At 41.4% G+C, this 22,625-nt stretch overlaps 1 long non-coding RNA gene across 1 annotated transcript; it reads left to right on the forward strand.

Moving 5' to 3' along the window:
- Nucleotides 1–9,347: 9,347 nt before the first annotated feature.
- Nucleotides 9,348–11,499, forward strand: LOC141569550 (uncharacterized). The gene is made up of 3 exons (XR_012493267.1): nucleotides 9,348–9,480; nucleotides 9,769–9,789; nucleotides 11,204–11,499. It is a non-coding gene; the product is annotated as an uncharacterized LOC141569550 (long non-coding RNA).
- Nucleotides 11,500–22,625: the final 11,126 nt, after the last annotated feature.

Raw genomic sequence — 22,625 nt, forward strand, 5'->3', positions numbered from 1 at the left:
GATTAAGGAAGTGAGCCCTCATGATTAGGGAGATGGAGAAACTATGAAGCCAAAGAGAACCTGCTCGTAGGTTCAACCACAGACTGTCCAGAAGCTGGGAGTACAGCTTGGTCTTTTAGACAGCCATATTTAGTAACGCATCCATCTTTCAGTAGCAGTAGATTCTTAGTTTAGTAATGTTCGTATTTTCTAAGGAAAAAGCAGAAGGCAAAATGGGTAAAGAAAAAAAGTACCATTTATTAAGGATTCTGAAGGGAGAGAACTTTGAAGGGTTGGGTTATGAGAGAAGAAACCTGAGGCCACTTGGGGAGAAATGTCAAGCTGACCCGAGATTCACATAGACCATCCAGGTCTTAGATCTGTGCGGCACCCGCTTCACGGGTGTGCAACCTGTACAGTCGCCCAGGGACTCAAGCTTAGAAGTGTCCCACACTTGGTTTAATGCTCTGCTGCTCTGATGGTTCTTGAAAATATGAATAACTTTTGAGCAAGGGACCGTGCATTTTTGTTTTGCACCGGGCCTCACAAATGACATAACCCATCCTGGGTCTCTGACACCAGTGATTCAATTAACTTGCCACAAATTCTTCTTGCCTGAGGCAGATCTGCTTCTACTAGGACCATTACGTTATGAACATCCTGCAACCTCTTTTTCTGACTATGTGTCTCTCATTCCACTGACCTCTCGTATGAGGCCTCACACTAAATGAAAGCGTGGATGCTACTCCTTTTAAACACTTTTTAATTTACATTTTACACAACTTTTTAGCTAATTCAGAACATGTGTGTGGGCGCATGCGCGTGTGTGGTTAAGAAAAATACAAGCATCCAGTACTAAAGTAGTCACGGTGGGGGCTGCACTTCTTCTGTTCTGTGCACAGCCTATTGTTATCTCAACGGTGGAGAGCTGGTGAGAGCAGTCGAGTGATTTTGCAATGTGAGAAGAGCAATTTGGGTTTTGTAGTTCAGGTAAAAAAAAAAAAGACTTCATATGATTTGGGTAAGCTTTGTGGGAAAGACATTGTGTACTTTTAAAAACTCTCATTTACCACCGGCATCTAAACTGTGACCACAGAATAACTTCCAATGGACCCGGGTTTCATTCATCAGAATAGCCTTAAGAAGAAAGGAAAAAGAATGGAGCAGAATTTTCTCCATTTAAGAACATAAAGACACAGAAGCATTTTGAGGGGAAGGGGACTTGAAAAAGTTGACATGGTAAGTGAAAGCGGGGTGGATGTGATGAAAGTTTGACTCACAGCATCAGGATATTTCGATTACTTGCTATTGCTTCATTGAAAATGAAATTGCTTCAACAGCCTTTGAGGATTTCCATTAAATGGCACCCAGATAAATTTTCACAGTTATTCTTAGCAAAACTCTTTAAATAGTAAATGAGAAAGGTCACATCATGACAGCATTGTACAAGCAAAAACTCCCCCGACGCCCATGCAAAGGTTTCCATCAAGCATTTGTCAGGTACATAGGAGTGGCTCATAGGCGAACCTCACAGCTGCCTTTGAAGCCTGGTGCTTTCGGAAGCCTGGGATGTTGGGCCACATATCGGTCTTTTGTTTACATCTGACCCACAAACCGTGGGGCTTACTTAGAATGCAAATGAATGAGCTGTAGGGACAACAGTGTCTTTGATTGATGTATTTGGTCTTTCTGACCTGAAAATGCATCCATTATTGAAGGGCTGTGTGGGCATTGGTGTGATTTAGGAAGCGCAGACTGTATGTTGGGCTCAAAGATGAGGGCTTACATTTTTGTTTTTAATAAAAGCACTCAGCACATTACCCATTGATTCCTTAGGCTGGTAAAAATCCTAACAGTGCCAAGTAGGGCAGAGGCCCTGAGCCCTGAGCCCTGAGCCCGGAGGAGAGGCAGGCTCCACCGCTGGACTGGCTGCCTTGCTTCCTCAAGCATGGAAGTGTGGGTTCAGGCACCAGAGAGAAGCCTCTCTCCTTGAGCTCTGGGACTGTTCAGATGGCTACGATTCAGAAAGCTTTCCCCTGCAACTGCTAAAAGTTGCTGAATCACAGTAGAGAGCTAGCTTGTGACTTAGAAAACTTCTGTCGTTGTTTTGTTTTGTTTTATCCCAATCACTTGAATGTTATTGAATTCCATTTATTCATAACTTATAAACAATCAAACCAAGCAAAGAGTATAGAAAGAAACCTTAAAGACTGATTTGGTAAATAAGAACATAGGTCTCTGGCTTAAATCTTAAGCAGACAAATCAAGAATTATTTACATCATTTATTTTTAGTTCACCCTAGAACTGGTAGATTAAAATCTGCTGTGTGGCTTTTTAAAAACATAACATCCTTTCTTAGATTGCCAATGGCTCCCCCCCCATATAAGTAGTAATGATATCAAAGTGTCCCCAAATCTGTCATCTACATTGGACAAAAATGGTCCTAAAACCTCTTTTGATCTAAAAATGCACGATTCTATGGCTTACTTTACAATTTGGGCTATGATTCGAATTATACTACAATAAACTTGTGATTTAAACTTTGGATGAATTCCCACAATTTTGTAAATTGAACAAATAACTTTAACCTACAGCAAGCAATTTAATTTTTAAACCATGCTACCACATTTGTAAATCTCACCGGGCCTTCATAAAATTATAAAACTCAAGAACAATTAATGTGAAAATATTTCCTTTTCACTTTTTAGAAACCAGAAGTCTGGATGAAAGAATTTGTTGTTCTTTTTTGTTTTTTGTTTTTCATCTGGTAAACACTGCCAAGAGCAGGTGGGGGGAGGTGATTGAAATATGGGTTATCACCTTATTGTTCCCAGGGATAAAGAAAAGAACTTTTCACTCCTAGCTATTATGCAACAAATCGTTTTTTTCAACATTCTCATTCATTATGTTTTCTGGAGTGTGACTTCTGTCTTTAAAAGGTTTAAACTAATGGATACTTAAAAACACTTTCCCATTTATTACATTTCCTTTTCCCAGACCTCTGGTAAACTTAAGAGGCCTTATTATACTATATGGAAATAAAGAGATTCCCAAATGGAAAAGGTCTGTTTTGAATGCTGACTAATGTCCAAAGCAGGGGAAAATAATTAACTCATTAAGTCATTCATTCATTCATGTAACAAACATTTATTAAACACTATGCAAAACTCGGGCTCTAATCCTCCAGGAGTTCACAATCAAGGGGTGCAGAGTTGTCAATGCCACAGTAGAAGGATACACAGAGCACACTGAGAATAGAGAGGAGGCAGCCACTGACTCGGTCTGGGTAGGAAGACCTAGCAACTTACACAAGAGCTGGAACTAGAGGGGTGAGTAGAATTGTGTTGACTTCAAAAGGTGGAAAAGGGAACAGCAGATTCAATGGCACAGACCTGGGTAAGTGCACAACATGTTTTGGCCTTGGTGAGACATCTGGTGGCACTAATTACAGGATAGGGCACATGAGGACAATGGCAAGTATGAAGCTGACAAAGTAGGCTGCAGTCTAATCATGAAGGACTTTGAATGTCATGCTAAGGAGACTGAAGGTATTGTGAATTTGAGCAGGCTAGTAACGTGATCAAATCTACATTTAGAAAAATCATTTTGGTGCCTTGACTAATGGACCAGAGTAGTGAGAATCCAGAGGTGGGAGAAACAATTTGGAAGTTATTATAAAACAGGAGTTGAAGCAGCTGAAAGTAGTGGATGGAAGTGTCCTAATGAAAAGGAAGTATGGAAGTGGAGGACCTATTATTAGTTATCTTTGCAAGATGAGAAAAAAGGGAGGGGTCAAATCCTTCTAGAATCTTGTATGTTTATATCATCTGGAATGTTCACATATATTTAACTAAAGTTTTGTACAATTAATAAAGTCTTGGCATAAAAAGCATTTACTAAGCCCATATCCCTGTTTGTATGGAATTCCAAAATACCTATGAGACGCATAGATAGTTTCACTTCTTTATATGCATTGAAGGCTTTTGTAGATAAATATATTGCTCCAAATAAATGGCTGTATTGACCACATCAATTACAACTAAACCACAGAACAATGCTTATTGAGAATCACCTGAAGTCTAGCTGAACCAAAGCCCTATAACTACAGACATACAGAACAAGTCACCTTGAGACTGGTAGAAGGAGCAGAGACTCAGAACGGGCTGGTCCCACACCCGTGTGTGACCATTAAAAGTCGGGAAGGATATCTTGGCTGTGGAGGTCTCTGCTGAGGGGCGAAGGGTCCCAACCCCTTCTCGGCTCAGGGTTTCAGTGCTGGGAAGAGATTGTGGCTGAGTGAGACAAAGGGCTGCTGCATTACCAGGCGCTCCTCTTACAGGGCCCGTGCACAGACTTACTTGCTGATGGACTCATTTGCTCTGAGCTCCAGCACTGAGGCAGCAACTCAAAAGGCACCAGGGACATTTGGGGAGGAACTGAGTTGTCTGGTTTCAGGACGAGGGCTGGAGGGGCAGCTTTCTCCTGGATGGAGGAGCTGTCAGAAGCCATGGTTTCTTTGTTGAGCCCCTCTGAGTGCAAATGCAGGCAGACGTCATATCTGAGTCTCCTTCAAACTAACTAACAGCTTTCATCTGCCCAGCCTAGTGATTCCCTGAGACCACGCCCCACCCAACTTTCAGGCACACTCGAGCTGCTCCCAGTGGCTTTTCCATATAAAGGGCCTCCCTTGGCCCATGCTGCAGAGTTTCCTAAAATCTCTAAAAGGCTCACAAAACCCAAACAAGCAGCAACTGGCTTCAGTATGTCCTATAACTCTGGCTGAACAGACATAAGCACACCACTAGTGGCAGCCAGCCTTGGTTCATAGATTGGTCTCTCAAGGCCCAACCAAGCACAACATGGGTGGAGGCTATCTCTGGATTGCTTTGTGGTTCATGCTGGGTGGCCCCAGGCAGGACACAGGCTGCGGCTGAACTTGGCCTGTAGCAGGTCCCCTCCCAGGAGTCCCTGTGGCCAGCTTCAGACTGGGCTGGAGAATTCTCTAGCCACCTCCAAAGACAACACACCCAAAGGGCAGACTGGGCAAGCATCAGAGCTCCGCTAGAGTGAATCCAGCTCTGTAGGGTCAGCCCTTGCACCACAGCACCTCCACTGTAGTCACAGCGAGTTCTCACAACCAATCAACCTGAGGGTCAATCCCTCCCATTGATGAGCAAATAGCAATCAAGTCTCAACTACAAGAGGAGGGCACACACAGCCCACATAAGGGACACATCTGGAGTGCATGGCTCAGGTGACCAGAAAGACTGCACCACTGAACCCCACAGCACCTACCACATAAGGCCACTTTAAGACCGGAACACATAGCAGCCCTATCTAGTACATAGAAACAAACACAGGGAGGCAGCCAAAATGGGGAGACAAAGAAACATGTCCCAAATAAAAGAACAGAATAAAGCTCCAGAAAAAGAACTACACAAAATGGAGACAAGCAATCTACCAGATGCAGCATTCCAAACACTGGTTATGAGGATGCTCAATGATCTCAGGGAGAACTTCAACAAAGAGATAGGAAACATGAAAATGGAGACAGAAAACATAAAAAAGAACCAGTCAGAAACAAAGAGTACAATAACTGAAATGAAAACTACAATAGAGGGAATCAACAGTAGATTAGATAGAGCAGAAGTTCGAATCAGTAATTTAGAAGATAACGTAGCAGAAAACACCCAATCATAACAGCAAAAAGGTAAAAAAAAATGAGGAGAGTTTAAGGGGCCTCTGGGACAACATCAAGCATACCAATATATGCATGAAAGGGATTCCAGAAGGAGAAGAAAGAGTGCAAGGAATTGAGAACCTATTTGAAGAAATAATGACTGAGAACTTCCCTAACCTAGCAAAGGGAATTGACATAAAAGACCAGGAAGCACAGAGAATTTCAAACAAGATGAACCCAAACAGGCCAAACCGACACACATTATAATTAAAATGGCAAAGTTTAAAGACAAAGAGAGAATCCCAAAAGCAGCAAGAGAAAGGCAACTAGTAACTTATAAGGGAGCTCCCGTAAGATTGTCAGCTGATTTCTCAACAGAAACTTTGCAGAACAGAAGGGATTGGCACAAAATATTCAATGTGATGAAAAACAAGGACTTACAACCAAGATTACTCTACCCAGCAAAGCTATCATTTAGAATAGAAGGGCAGATAAAAAGAGCTTCACAGACAAGAAAAAGCTAAAGGAGTTTCCCACCACCAAGCCAGTGTTACAAGGAAGGTTAGAGGAACTTCTTTAAGACCAAAAATAATAATAATAATAAAAAATATGAATAATAAAATGGCATTAACTACATATCTATCAACAATTACTTTCAATGCAAATGGATTAAATGCTCCAATCAAAAGATAGGGTAGCGGAATGGAAAGAAAACAAGATCCTTACATGTGCTGTTTATAAGAGACCCACTTTAGATCAAAAGACACAGACTGAAGGTAAAGGGATAGGAAAAAGATGTTTCATGAAAATGGAAACAAACAAACAAAAAAACTGGGGTAGCAATATTCATACCAGTCAAAATAGACTTCAAAACAAAGGCTATAACAAGTGACAAAGAAGGACCTGCGAATCCCACTTCTGGGTATTTATCTGAAGAAACCAAGAACACTACTTCAAGGAGATGTGTGCATCCATATGTTCATTGCAGCATTGTTTACAGTGGCCAAGATGTGGAGGCAGCCTGGGTGTCTGTGATGCATGAATGGATAAAGAGGAGGTGGTACATATATACAATGGAATATTGATTGGCCAGGGAAAGGAATGGGTTCTTGCCATCTGCGGCAGCATGGATGGACCTGGTGGGTATTGTGCCAAGTGAAGTATGTCAGACAGCGAGAGACAGATGCAATGTGATTTTGCTTATATGTGGAATCTAAAGAACAAAATAAACAAACAAACAAAACAGAAACAAACTCATAGATACAGAGAACATTTTGATGGTTGCCAGATGGGAGGGGAATTGTGTGGTGGGTGTAAAAGGGGAAGGGATTAAGAAGTACAAATTAGTTGTTATAAAGTAGTCATGGGGATGTAGGGCATAGCATAAGGAATATAGTCAATAATATTGTAATAACTATGTATCGTGCCAGATGGGTACAAGATTTATTGGAGTAATAGATGGGAGGGGTTTGGGGGACAGGGTGAAAAAGGTGAAGGGATTAAGAAGTAGAAATTGGTAGTTACAAAATAGTCATTGGAATATAAAGTAAAGCATAAAGAATATAGTCAGTAATATGGTAATAACCATGTATAAGTGGGGGTGGGTACTAAGCAAGTCAGGGGGATCACCTCTGAAATTATGTAAATGTCTAACCACTATGCTGTACACCTGAAATGAACATAAAATGATATTGAAGTTCAACTGTAATCGAAAAATTTAAAAGGTGGGGAAAGGAGAAGGGGAATAAGAGGTTCAAATTTCCAGGTATAAAACAAATAAGTCAGGGGGATGTAACAAATAAGTCAGGGGGAATACAGTCAATAATATTGTGATAGCATGGTACGGTGTCAGAGGGGTTGCTGGACTTACTTATCATGGTGATCACTTCTTTAGGTATGTAAGTGTTGAATAACTACGGTGTATCACTGAAACTAATATAATAGTATGTTAGCTATATTTTAATAAAAATCTTTAAAAAAAATAAATGGCTATACTTCCAACAGAAACACGTACAAATGCCCTAATGAATGAATGTGTTAACAGTTCCTCCACATCATGACTATTAGCTGGTATCTATTCTTTAGTATGGACATGCATGTGGTGACTGCCCATATAAATATGAAATATGGGAACCCTGTAACATGTGAATTTATTGTAAAACTGGGACTACTTTTAGGTGGAAGGTCAAATATAATTGGGATGTCATTCGTGTCTTACACACAGCAATAGTTGGAAAGCATCCAAGTACAGAATTGTAATTGAGTCATTACTTACATTTGATTCTTTCTCACTTTTGTTACTTAATAGAGCTTGTGTATTTTATGTGGAAAGGGGCTATCTTACAACCTCTAGGTCTACTATGGTTGTTTTATGAAATGATTTCTATAATATATTCATGATGCTGTTGCACCGATCACCACGTGCCTATACCATGCTAGGTCCTGGCATCCTGCACGTGTGAAGCAGATGGGCAATAACCCTCATAAAGATCAAGGGGGTGTGGGAAAACACTGCCTAGGAATATATTGTTCTCAGTTTCATTTGAAATCACAGCCACATAGCTCTCCAAAGAATTGGTGCCTTAATCATTCATTCATTCATTCATTCATTCATTCAAGCGATTTGGCACTTCCTCTGTGCTGGGCACTCTGACAGGTGGTAAATAACACAGACAAGGTTTCTGCCTTCATGGAATTTACTGGGTCCTAGGCAGCACTGGCAGTGCAATGCACTGAGTGCTGAGGTGGGGTGAACTAGAGACCAAAAATTCCCAGGATGCAATGGGCACTTGAAATTTCTATGCATGGATGTATGAGACAGAGAGTGAGAGAGAGAGAGAGGAAAAGATGTGCTTATCCTAATTTTACCTAAATATAATCCCATTCTCTCAGTCATCTGTGAAAGGAAACAACAGAGAATTCAACAGGAAGAGGGGAAAGCAATACGGAAGAGCTGTGCCTCCTCCATGAAGTCTTCATTGCTTCCTCCAAATGGAAGTGGCTCCTCAATAATTAAGGTTCTCAATTCTGGAACATTTGTTCCAATTAATGGGCATATTCTTTCTTGGCTAGAAATAAAGAAAAGCATTTTTTCCTAAATGGTCTTCCAGAAAAGACTCAGCAGACTGCTGTGTAAAGACTGAAAAAAAAAGAAAAAGATGAGGACCATAACCTGTTCAAGCTTCACTTTCTTTGATTATTTATGCTCCTTATTCTTCACCTTTGCCTTCCCTGTAATCAGCCTCATCCTGTAGAAGCTAGAAAGATGCTGATTATATACAAGTCACAGGGTAATTTACCCTTTTGACCTTCCTTGAGCTCTTATAAATCTCTCCACTGCTGGGAGGCCGGGGTTTTGTCTTCCCTCAGCAACAAAGGGCTGTTGCTGTATAAGCTGCCTCCCACAGCAGCAGAAAGGAAACACTGAAAACTGTGTGTGAGGCTGGCTGGGGGAGGGGTAGCCCTGACCTTGGCCTTTCTGAGAATCTGGAGAAAAGGAACACTTCCCATTTTTCCCAGTGTTAGCAGCCCTCATCATGCCAGAAGCAACACTGCTGACAAATTGGAATGCAGTTATCAGTTGTGAATGTCAAATGAGGAGGTTGGACCAGTAGATCTCCAAGGCCCCATCCAGCTCTGTCATTTCAGGATTCTAAATATGTCTCAAGCATGATAACTTGGAGAGAAAATTGAATAGGGTGATGAATTAGGCTTATGTGTGAGAAGCACCCTGGTGGATACGGCCATTCACAGCTCACAGCTACAGACAGACAGCCTATCGGACTGACTAAAGCAGGGGAGTTCTGACCTCTAGGAGAAGGTAAGCAGATAGGAAAATAATTTCAGCTTTTGGGTTGTATAAACCTGGGAATTTTCACCTCTATAGTTACATGGCTGCTCACAAAACTCCTAATATTCAAGGTAGCCAGTTTGGGGGAGGGGGGTTGTGAAAAGGTTTTCTGAAGTCTGGTGATCTTATTGAATCAACTGATATCTGCTTTTCTCTGGGCTTCTGCTTAGGATAGTGTTAGAATTCTTTTTGTTTTTTTACGCTTAGTTAGCCTGATGCTAACTGCTGCCATTATTTTTTTTTTTGCTTTTCTTTCAGTATTGATTTGAATGTGCAAAGGTGAGTCCACTTACAACAACTGAGCCATTCTGTGGAGACTTGACTGTGAAGCAAATATCTTGAGCAACTCGATGTGTTTTCTTCCTTTGATTGCTCTAATATGGATGCAGACCCATCTTCATACAAGTAATAATAGCAATATATGGCACCTAATTTATGGTGCTTTCCCACGTGCTGCTTTGCATTTATAGTGGTTCATAGTGTCCTGTGTTTTAGTTTGAGTTTGGGGTTCTGAGAAAAGCAAAGAAATCCCCTTCATTAGTTCATTTCTCTCCTCTCTTACCATGCCACTCAGCCCCGGCCTGGCAGCCTTTTATGCCCAAGAAATATTTCGGCAGCGCCCAGAGCCCAAGCGGCTGCAAGCACCACGTGTCGCTCAGAGCGCCAGTTTGCCGGATGTGTGAGATTGCGAGATTCAGCGGGCTGCAACCGGCACACAGCGTTTTTCCTCTTTTCATCTTGCTTAGGGAGGTGTTTGACCCAGGGAGACACTCATTCCAGCAGAGACACAAAGGGTTGTTCTCCCCCAGGGCTGAGAGTGCGTTCCCCGGGAAAGCGTCGCCACGGTCCAGGTATTTACTCAGGACCATCGTGAGCAGTGCTCCAGGCCAGTTACAGAACACAGCTACTGTACGTTCTGGAAGAATGCAGCCCATTTGTTACTTCCGTGGGAAGGGCTTTTGGCAACCAACCTAGCGCCCTTGTTAGGGTCTTAACCGAACGAACACTTTTGAAAAGCGCTTGTATCAACGCAAGGCTTATAAAAGTGCACAGGGGGAAAAAAAAGCGCACAGGCTCGATGTTTGAGATCCGTCAACAGACGACTAAAGCCAAGCCTGAACAGTCACTAGGAAAGTGAGAGGAAACTCCAGATCATTTTGTGAGACACTAATGATCTCTTATCTGCTCAGGCTTTGGAAGATCGATTTGACTATCTAATTTACCCTGGCAGCCAGCGCTCGGAGGCCTCCCTTCTGCCAGGGTGGAGCGTGAAACGATAGTGGTTGTTCGTTCTAATGAGTTTTTTTTAATGCTTACAATTCCATCCCACCCACCCTACCCCCTGCCTAAACATGAATGGCTTTGGGGGATATGGCAGACTTCACATATGCCACCGCTCCCCAAAGTCAACTGTGCGGTATAAATGACGGATGTTGCAAGATTGGGTCTGTGTGTTCATTTGGGTGCGACTGTCTTGGAGCCACTGTGTGTGTGAGCATGTTTTTATTCTAAAAAGCTCCTCACTCAGTGGCCACTAAACTGTTGATAAGTTGCACGGGAAAGGGAAGCCGGCATGCAAGTGGTAGCATCTTGTGACATTTACGTTTTCCTCCCAGAACCCATAAAAATCCCAGGACTAAATTCGGTTTGCCTTTTATGTCTTCTGACACACTATGCTGCTTTTTCATTGCAGAAACTTTTCATGAGCACATTGCACGTGGGAATGGGCTGCCAACAGATGAAATGAAAATGCTTCCATCATTCTTCCTACCACCACCAAGAAGTAGATGAAAATGCTTGCAGGCCAGGGCCACATCTACATAGAATGTACGTAGGACATAGTCTGTCAAGGGCTGTGCTCTTCTTCCATTCTTCAGTGCAGCTGAAACAGATAGGCAGAGTATAGTCTGAAATTTGGGGTTACTTCAGAAGACAGGAAATACATATTTTGGTTTTCAACAACCGAAGAGCAGAAATATGTTCAATATTGTCTTGCTAGTTTCAAACCATTGTAAAGAAATGTTTGTTTGTGCTTGCTAATGTTCAGTACAGACAGAAACACAGCACGCACGGTTCCACAGGAGTCATTAAAAAGCACGCTGAGAGTATGTGCTAAGAATAAGATGCAATTCTTTGTGCCTGTTCTCTGGCTAAACTCATTACAAGAAGTGATTTCAAAGTCCTAAGAGATGACATGTTCATGCCTCCTGGAAGAGAGAGGGTGGAATGGCGAGGGTCTTCTTTTTTCCCAGCTTTCATGACAGCCCCTTTGGCAGGGAAGGTGAGAGACCACAGAATCAGGGTGGGAAGAGACCAGTGTAACATTAGTGATCAATATCCTGACTGTACAATTTAAATTACATACATCCTAATAGCCTCACTTGTTTATTATTTAAAAGGGTTTTTTTCTTTGCAACATGATATGGTGGAAAAGGGTTTTGGAGTCAGAGGCATATGTTTAAATCCTGGGTCTGCCACTTCCTCTGTGATCTTGAGCAAGTTCACCTCCTTGAGTCTCCGTTTCCTCAACTGGCAAACGGGCACGATAATAGCACCTACCTCACAGCGATGTAAGGGTTAAATGCATTCATACATGGGGAAGTGCCTAGTACAGTAGCTGGCACTCCATAGGTGATTCAGAAGTTTTAAAAAACCTCTCAGTATAAGGAATGAGAAAGTACCCAACATCATGCCGGGTGATTTGATCCACTCATGAGTGTGCTAAGCTATAAGCTCCAGTTCAATATAGTTCACTTGTTCCCGAAGCCACTGCCTCTGCAGCCAGGCTTTCTTTAACCTGGAGCAGCAATTTCCTGCTCGGCTTTAGCATTTTGCATGAGCTATCCTATGCGACTACTGTTACAAGAACATACCAACTTGGGGGGCACATTACAATCACCCAAGGCACCACAGATGCCCGGGCCCTACTGCAGACTTTCTTATTCACCCTGTCTAGGGTGGACCCCTAGAGAGTTTGGGCATTAACATTTTGAAGAGATTCCAAGGTCACTCTAGTGTGTAGCCAAAGTCCAGGATTTACAGGGTTCCCCTTGCTCTCCCCCACCCTCCCACCTGTTCCAGGAAGAGCGATGATGGGTTGCCAAAGGCAAGCATAACATCCAGGACTTTGCATATTGCCTGGCACATGGTAAGTACTCCATGAGTATCTTGTCAATAAATGAATAAATGAATGACCAGTGGTATCTGCTTGCAAGACTGCTTGCTGATGTTAGTGAACGGTAAAGTAGAGAGAGCATTGATTTAGGAGTCAGAGAAGCTGGGCTTTTATTATGATTCAGTCACAAGCTTTTTTATGTAAAAGCTTATGTTAAATCACTTAGCCATTCTGAGCCTCAGTTTCCCCGTGTGTAAAATGAGAGGCATAGACAAAATGATGCCTCAGGGCCTTTATAGCTCGTACATTGTTATTCTGTGAGTCTATGGATACCCCTGGCACTAATAGCTGTATTTCTGTCACCCTCATAAAATGGCATGTACATGGGGAAAGGGAGTTTAATGAATCTTGTAAAAAGCACTTTCTGGAACTAGAGAAGCCATTTTCATAATGGAGAGTATTTAATGGACTTCGCTTTTAAAGAAGCAATTTAGTAGCTTTTGTCCATTTGGAGCTGTTGTCCATGCTAAGCAGGAAGATAGGAGAGGGAAACAAGTAATCCTGGAGCTTCCACCTCCATTCAGAGACAGAACGTAGCCTCTGGAATCAGACTACCTCGATCTGGGCTGACTGCTAACTAGTTGGGTGACTTGGACAGGTTCTTTGGGGTTTGGTAAAGATGAAACAACACATGTAAATGAACAGCAGCCAGCAAGTAGAAAGGACACACTAAATGTTAACAACAACAAAAATGCAAACCCAAAATAAAACCCCATGAGCAGAACTGTTTGTCTCCATATTCCAATGACAGACATCGAAGATCAGGGAAGGCAAATAAATTTACCCAAGGTGACATAGGTGGTCAATCACAAATCTGGAATTTCAACTGAGGACAAGTGACTACGAAGTCCGTGCCCTGCCTTATTCCTCACTGCTTTATTGGGATTCCTAGCATGGCTAGATCTGCGTGCAAACTGCTATTCATGCTTTGCTCACTCCATGAGGCAAAGCTGGGGGTTTGCTCACCTCTGCAGGCTGTCTTGGGTCCTTATAGGTTTGGTTTGGCTGCTGACCCTCAGCTTTTCCCCATGGCCCCTTTTCAAGGGTCCTTTCCCACGAGAGAGTAAACAGCATTGCTGCTTTTATAGATGCAGCTGGATACGGGCATGCATATCTAGCTTTTAACACAGCCAAATGCTTCTACATAGGCAGGATTGTTTCTTTATGCATCAAGCCATGCAGACCTTTGCAAAGGAGAAGCTGGTCTTGGAAAACTCGAGTCTATAGCCTTCACGGCACCTAGCCTACAGCGGGTTCTCAGTAAGTGTGGGGCAGGGCCTGAGCAAAGTGCTTTGAAGTTTCCCTGGTGATATTACCGTGCTCCCCTAGTGAAGACCTCCCCCCCGCAATTCTAGTTCAAAATCCTCAATGTACAGTTGGGGACATTTACCCCAGGTTGCATCAAAAGGCCTTGGATTGAGGTCACCTGATTTCTACTGCAGATCTATTTCCGTTTTCTGCCAGGCCAAAGTGGATTTTGGTCTTCGGGAGGAGCCAGATTGTTCTCGTTGGGTAAGCCAAGGTCTGCATCAGAGCTGAGTTGTGTTTATGAAATGTTTTGCTGTCTAGTGGCCCTCTGCTCCTTTTTGAGAGATCATTTTTGGGTAATGAGAAAAACTCTCTCACGACAAGGCACCATATGATGGTGGTTAAAAATGTGGAATTTGGAGTAATACCAGCTTGTTTTAAATCCTGGCTTCATCACTCTCTAGCTGCATGACATTGGGCAAATTTCTTCACTTCTCTGATCTTCAGTCTGCCCATGTGGAAAATGGGTATACTATTGGTTGATGTGACAATTTGATGAGATTATGGATATAAAGCACTTTGAACAATGCCTGACAATAGTTAAGTATTCAATTCATCTTTCCTATTATTATTACCTTTCATTTCCTAACTGGCTTCGGCTGAGCCTTTATCCTGTCATTCTTCAAGTTTCAAGAAAAGGATATTTACTGTATTCCCAGCTCTAGTGTTTGTAAAAATATGTAGGTCTGCTTGTACATAAATTCAACTGCAACACAAAGCAGCAGAGCTCTGTTTACCAGAGAGAATGATCCCCAGCTCTCTGCCACTCAATCTTTGTCAAAAGCTGAGTTGCAAAGAACAGCTCCTTAAATGGGAGAAATCCGAGGAGTAGACGTGATCCATCCACTCTTCCAATACAACCCTGGGTTCAGGCACGTCAGCAGAGTGGTATGTAGATTTAATCCTACTGGCCCTCCAGCAGAACGGCTTTTCCCAAATGATGTTTTGGTATGATGCTGTACCATTGACCTCTAGTAAGGGTCATGTTAAGTAACAGCCCAATGAAACTCATTGTTACATACAGAGATAGTGTTAGCGACGTTAGTCATTACACTACCAGTACTGCTGTTTATGTGCGGCCTGGGAAAACTTCCGGGCCTCTATACCAAGAATAATTATGCATCCATTATATCATTAGTATATTTCTACTTCACAGACGCTGGGGCTTTTACAGCATATAGATTCTCTCTTTTCCTAATGGCTGCTAGACCTCTTAGAGTCAATTTTGTGGTCAGGTCCTTAGTAAATGCGTAGAATACCACGGTCTGCAATTTTAGTTCAGATCTACATCACTTTGTTTCTATACTTTTCCCCCTTTCATCTTCCATCCCTTCTTTTGATTGAAGCTACTGAGTGATATTGTGTGCAATTTTGTTTTTTCCCCCAATATTTAATATCTGACTATGTAAGAGAGGAAGGACACAGGAAGGAAGATAACTATTAAAAAGGCTTTCTTGATCCTTCAAAATTCAGCCCAGAGATGTTACATACATCAGGATTCACCCACAAGCCCAACTCCCACAATACAAAGATACATTTTCAAAATGCTCATACAGGCATTCTATGTTAAATGTCAAAAGCAATATTATGACTTATAATAAAGGCCAGTCAGGCATCTATTCTCTCACTTCAGACTCAGGGGACTCATTTCACTCAAAGTGTGTTTTCCTTCTTACTCTTTCCAAGGGTCTGGAGCTTTCTACGCCTTCCAGTTTCTGTGATGAATGGAAGTTTGAGGAGGAGATAGCTTAGCACAACTAGGTTTCACTGTGTTTCATTTGTTTAATGGGGCTTATGCTCAGAGATATTTTGAAAATAAAATCAGAAGCATGCTATGTCTTCCCAAATCAGTAGTTTAATTATCTTGGTTACAGACAATCCTACCATTAATTTTGGTCTGCTTATAAAGCTATAGGTCATACTTGATGTAGCAAGTAAATAAGCATGCCTTTTCCTTGGTTGGGCTCAGAAAGATAAAAAACATATTTTTAAATGTGCTTTATTATAGGGAGGTGATTTTCATCAGCAACCATTTAAATAAACTCGTTTTGTCCAGAAATATAATTTTCATGTCACTCTTTAAAAGTAAATGAAACATTTACAGCTAGCTTTATGGTGTGCTTAGTACATATTGACATGTAACACATTTAAATTTAAATATATCAGCTATAACCCTATATCTCCACTTATACTCCACCTTTAAGATATTCATCTGTACAACAGAAATCTAACCCTTTAACGGAATTCTCTAGGCTATGCTTGAAAACTTATCAATGTAGAGTGGATTTTGTAAATGGCCATAAATGTTAGCCATTAATTTCCTTATCGCAACGATAATCTTCAATTTAGCAACCCAGCAAGCAAATTGCTTCTTTAAAAGCTAGGTGCATAAAATCATATTCATTATGAAAATGGCTCCTCTCATTTCCAGGAAGTGATTTGTACAACATTCATCAAACTCTCTTTCCCAGAGTATAGGTCACTTTAAAAGGGAAGTAGCGATGTGGATAGTAGTGTCATGGTTATTCATAGACTTTGAAACAAAGAATGGTAAGAGTGAGAAGGGGTCTTAGAGGTCATTTGGTTTTGTTCGTTTTACAGAGAGAGAAAGTGAGGGCAAGAGAGGGGAAAAAATGTATTTGCCTAAGATTGCCCAGCTTAAGTGGAAAGAAACTGTGTGTGTGTGTGTGTGTGTGTGTGTGTGTGTGTGTGTGTGTGTGTAGAGAGGGAGGGAGGGAGGGAGAGAAGGAGAGAGAGAGAGATCGATTGAAGGAGAGAGAGAGAGAGAGATCGATTGAAAGAGAGAGACAGAGACAGAGAGATTAAACTATCACTTCTTTATATACCCAGTGGCAGCACTTTCTTTCATTTGAGCTAGTGTTTTGGTGAGTTAGGGCTTCACTGAATATAATCCAATCTATTTGGCTGTAACCAAAGTCTGCAGCTATTAAAAATGTGGGGAAATGCTCTCATGCTATAATATTTAAATGCATTCTCACATCAATATCGGCATGAATGTAGAATGGTCCAAATTTCAGTATAGATTGCAATTAAAATCATGGAGAAATTCAAAGATCCACGAAGCTCAAGCGACAAAAGCACCCAAGGAAAATCCTCACTGAAAACACTTTCCTTTTCAGACATATACCTGTAATACGGTGAAATTTATATTGCCTGTAACTGTTTGCATTATTTAGTATATTACATGCCTTAAGGATACAAACCAGCAATTAATCTTCTTAAGAACAATATAACTACTTGAAATTTCCTTTTACTAGCAAGAACATTCCATCTGTGTATTCTTTGCCTATCACACTTCATTGTAACCTAATGTGTTTCAGGGCAATTCTGACGTCTCCATTTGCATAGATGAGGGAGTCTGTGGATCTATTAGCTGGATATCACCATCCACTCACATCTGTTCTTTCTCTCAGAGCCACCAGCAGGGCTGAACAATGGTTATAAAGACACCTGGAGGTCCAGGGCAGGCTGAAGTATGGGCAAAGCTAAGGAAGGAGTAAGGAAGATGGAAAAGGGGTGAAATTGACTTTGAAAGGAGAGTGAGAAATACAGATGTGACAGAAAATAACGAGAGGATTAAGAAAGGGCATGAAATTCCAGGACATGATATCATGTCCTTCTGCTTAGCCTGCTGTGAGTTTTTTGGGGGTATTTCCAATGTCTCTAAAAATCTTTTTAAGAAAAATAAATGTTATATTTTAAAACATACGCTGTTTTGAAAAGTATGAAATATTCATTGTAATGCTATTAAAGCACCACTTTTCACCCATGATACACCAAAAGTCTACAGGATTTTATACACCTTTACAAGGTTAATTTCCATGTGACCCTTTGGAATTTACATCATTAAAAGTAGGAAGTTATTAAGTGTATCAAGTACTTTAAGAGACAACCTGTGCTGTTAAAATTTTATTTATTTTAAACTAATGATTATCGCTCCGGCAAAAAAAAAAAAAATTTATATATATATATATATATTACCAACACCACAACTAACCAAGAAAATGCAGTAAATGAGTGCTGTATTCCTGCTTCCCACTATATAGCAATTATGCCACCTAGCTTTTTTTGTCCTTTTTGTTATCTGCTCAGGAAGCTAAACTGTCATGAATAGGACTCTCCTGGCATCACAGAAACTTTCCTCTAGCACATAATTACGGCAATCTATTTCTAGGTAGTGTCCAGGAATAAACTGGTTTTAATTCAGAAATATGCCATTGCATGCAAAGTGTTGATCAATGAATGAATGGATAAACAAAATGTGGTCTATCCATACAATGGAATATTATTCAGCTTTAAAAAGGTAGGAAATTCTGACACATGTTACAGCATGGATGAGTGTCGAGTACATTATGCTAAGTAAAACAAGCCAAAAACAAAAAGACAAATACTGTGCAATTCCTCTTATGTGAGGTGCCTAGAGTCAAATTCACTGAGACAGAAAGTAGAATGATGGTTGCCAGGGGCTGGGGGGCGGGGCAATGGGGAATTGTCGCTTGATGGAGACGGAGTTTCAGTTGTGAAGATAAAGAGTTCTGTGACGGATGCTGCACAACAATGTGAATGTACTTGATGCCACTGAACTGTACACTTATACATGGTTAAGACTGTAATTGTTATGTGTATTTTACCACCATTTTTAAAAAATAAAAAGAAACAGGTCACTGTAGTACCTCCAGAACTTGCATCCTTCACATCTGTTTTCTTGAATCCTTCACGGTCCCTTTAAGATGTTGTGAACCTTTAAAAAAAATCCCCTAAACTCCTCAGTAATGAGTATGCCCTTCCTGCCACTTCTAGAGGCTCTCCCTGTGTATACAATGTGTTCTTCCCAGGAGGATAATCATTAATATTGAGCTTATGAGCATCCTCCTCAAGTTAGACTTCTCTCAGCATCCTCCTTATAATTATACGTATTCCACAGGTTAGACACCTTCATTGCTGAAGTTTTGGGGCATTGATGGATGGCGGTGGAGATGGAAGTTTTCCCAACAATAAGGACCAGTGTGATTCTGACTCATCCAGTATTTGATTGCTTCATGGAGTTCAATGGATGGTATCTAACCTTTGGGAATAATTGTCCACCTGCTTTGTTTCTGTCTACAGAAAGTATTACTTGTTGTCCCTGATTTGGTAGGTTAGCCCCTTGAAATTTTGCCTTTAAAGAAATTGTCAATTTGCCTGCATTCTGTTCTGTGGCCCTCCGGGTCATACGAGGTCTGCCAACGAAGTTCACAAACTCATCCTAGAAAAAGTGCTACACACCTCATTGATGAATAGCAATACAGTCACCTTCGAAGTACTCCCCTTGGGAAGCTATGCACCGACGCCAGCACCTAATCCACCCTTCAAAGCAATTTTGGAACTCTTTTTCTGGAGTGGCCATCAGAGCTGTCGTCATATTACCCTTGATGTCCTGAATGTCATCAAAATGTCTTCCTTTCAGTATTTCCTTTACCTTTGGGTAAAGAAAGAAGTCATTGGGGGCCAGATCAGGTGAGGAGGGAGGGTATTCCAATGCAGTGATGTGTTTACCGGCTAAAAACTCCCTCACACACAGTGCCGTGTGAGCTGGTGCATTGTCGTGATGCAAGAGCCATGAATTGTTGGTGAAAAGTTCAGGTCGTCTCACTTTTTCACGCAGCCTTTTCAGCACTTCCAAATAGTAAACTTGGTGAACTGTTTGTCCAGTTGGTACAAATTCATAGTGAAGAATCCCTCTGATATCAAAAATAGTTAACAACATCATGGCAACAAGTTCGCGAACTTAACTGTCACACCTCGTACACAGATGACTGCTCTGATACTGGGTCTGCCCATTGCTGAGCTGTCATATGTAGCACATGGGGCAGAGTCAGTTCCGCTCAAGGACTTGAAGGGGTTACAGCAGCTGGATACCTGGAGCGTTCCCATTTATCAGCCCTGTCATTCAATTATTTCCTATTTATTCAGGCCTATATGAAATCCTTGAATTTTTTAATGAAAAAAAATCCCATAAGCACAGAAGGATAGAAGTGTTTTTAAGCTAATAAAACATATTTCCATTAAAACTAACTGGGAAAGTAAAAGAAATTAACAGAAGAAATATAAAATGAATTCATTCCTGCTTCAATACAGTTCACGATCATTTAGAGTAGACACAGCAACACAGGAGGTATCCGGTGTTTTAAATAATAAAAGAAGCCTGCATACCAATATGCATTTTAAACAAACATGACAGAATGAGGGCATTATGATTTAGATACTTTGAGCATACTTGGAACCGATGAGTTTAGTAGACTTGAAAAATGGCCTGTAGAGCTCATAGTGAGTGTCATATGGAAACAACCACAGGGGCCACCTGGCTTATGGAACTAAGCGTGAAGCCACAGTGACACAACTGGACCCAGTAAAGACCTATAATCTTCTCTCTTAAGAGTTCGCTCCTCATTCCTACATATGGGGAAGCCTCTTGAATTGCAGTTAGCCAGGATGGCAGGTAATGATTCTTATAAATCTGTTGCCTCTACTATGTTTGAGGCAATCTGTAATTTTAAGGAAGAAAAATAGAATATTATCGAAACCAGCTTTCTACAGCCTTATTTCCATTACAGATTAGGGTTTTCTGTACGTTTGGACTGAAGCTGAGCAGGGTGTCTTGTATTATGTTCATAAAAGTGATTTCCCTATATAAACATAGTCTTTTTTTAAATGAAAGTTTATTGGGGTGACAATTGTTAGTAAAGTTACATAGATTTCAGGTGTACAATTCTGTATCACATCATCTATACATCACCTTGTGTGTTCACCACCCAGAGTCGCTTCTTCCATCACCATATATTTGATCCTGTTTCTCCTCAGATTGCACAACTCTTTCGCCTTTTAACATAGGTTTCAATTTGGGCACAAAAGGGCCAGATATTTTAGTGCCAAGTCCAGGCACTTAGAGAAGTGTCATTCTTTCATGTAGCTAGAGGTATTGTTTAAAAGATTAAAAGAGTGGGGTGATTTTCATACAGATCTGAAGGGAAAGGCATGGCTTTGCCAAGTGCCAGACATCACCTAGAGGTAGCTTTGGGTTGCAACTCAGTCACGACTAGGGAATCACCCAGAACCAAGAGTTTTGCACACCTACATGCGAGCATCCTTCTCTTTATTCAGCCTAGCACAGCTGGTTGGAAATCAAATCTTTTATTTACACATTCTATAAAATCAGATCGCTTTTTGCCATAGGGGGAAAAAAATCACAAATTATATAGAAAATATTTGGCAAAGAGGGCTAGGATAGTATTAGCTCTGCACCCCATCTACGGCTGGGGTGTCAAAGCAGTCACTGGTCTTCAACAATTCTTTGCAGTAAAATAAACCCTCATTTCCTACTCATAGAACCGGACATTTACATCTCTACCCACTAACACGTACTCTTCTTGGTCTTTCATTCTGGATTTTTAAATTACTATTCAATGGAGTCATACAAATGTTGGACGTGGGAATTATACATCCCAACATAGTGCAAGCCCCTCACTTTGCAGATGACAACATATGTATATGTCAGGTGACATGGCTTGCCTAAGGCTGTGTAACTAGTTAGTAGCAGAATCTGTTTTCACTCTACCATGATACATCAAGGTGTGCTAAGACACTACTGTGTAACATAGTCAACCCCTCAAAATCACAAATGAAGGACATTTTCTGATGGAAAATAAATTTATAAGGCTTCGGAGAAGATCGTGCTGTATGTCTTGTGTAGGTGTTTCCTTTTAGTTTAAAAAATACTATGAGGTGGGTGCAAAAGTAATTGCAGTTTGTGCATTTAAATCTTTTTTAAAAGATTTTATTGGGGAAGGGGAACAGGATTTTATTGAGGAACAGTGTGCACTTTCAGGACTTTTCTCCAAGTCAGGTTGTTGTCCTTTTAATCTTAGTTGTGGAGGGTTCTGTTCAGCTTCAAGTTGTTGTTCTTTCCATCTTAGTTGTGGAGGGCGCAGCTCAGCTCCAGGTCCAGTTGCCATTGCTAGTTGCAGGGGGCACAGCCCACCATCCCTTGCAGGAGTCGAACCAGCAATCTTGTGGTCGAGAGGACATGCTCAACCAACTGAGCCATCCGGGAGCTCAGCGGCAGCTCAGCTCAAGGTGCCATGTTCAATTTTAGTTGCAGGGGGTGCTGCCCACCATCCTTTGTGGGACTCGAGGAATTGAACTGGCAACCCTGTGGTTGAGAGCCTGCGCTCCAACCAACAACTGAGTCATCCGGGAGGCAGCTCAGCTCAAGGTGCCGTGTTCAATCTTAGTTGCAGGGGGCAGAGCCCACCATCCCTTGTGGGACTCGAGGAATTGAACTGGCAACCCTGTGGTTGAGAGCCCACTGGCCCATGTGGGAATCGAACCGGCAATCTTCGGAGTTAGGAGCACAGAGCTCTAACCGCCTGAGCCACCGGGCCGGCCCTGTGCATTTAATTTTAACCTTTTAAACCACAATTACTTTTGTACCAACCTAACAGCAACACATGAATCTGATTGCAAAAATTTTAAACCGTACAGAAAGATTTAAAGTAAATCCTGATTCTTCCCCCAAATTAAATCACTTAAAACTGTCTTAGTCTGACTTTTCTGTAGGTTAATATGTATACAC

This window comes from Rhinolophus sinicus, chromosome X (assembly GCF_036562045.2).
Source record: "Rhinolophus sinicus isolate RSC01 chromosome X, ASM3656204v1, whole genome shotgun sequence".
Classification (NCBI taxonomy): domain Eukaryota; kingdom Metazoa; phylum Chordata; class Mammalia; order Chiroptera; family Rhinolophidae; genus Rhinolophus; species Rhinolophus sinicus.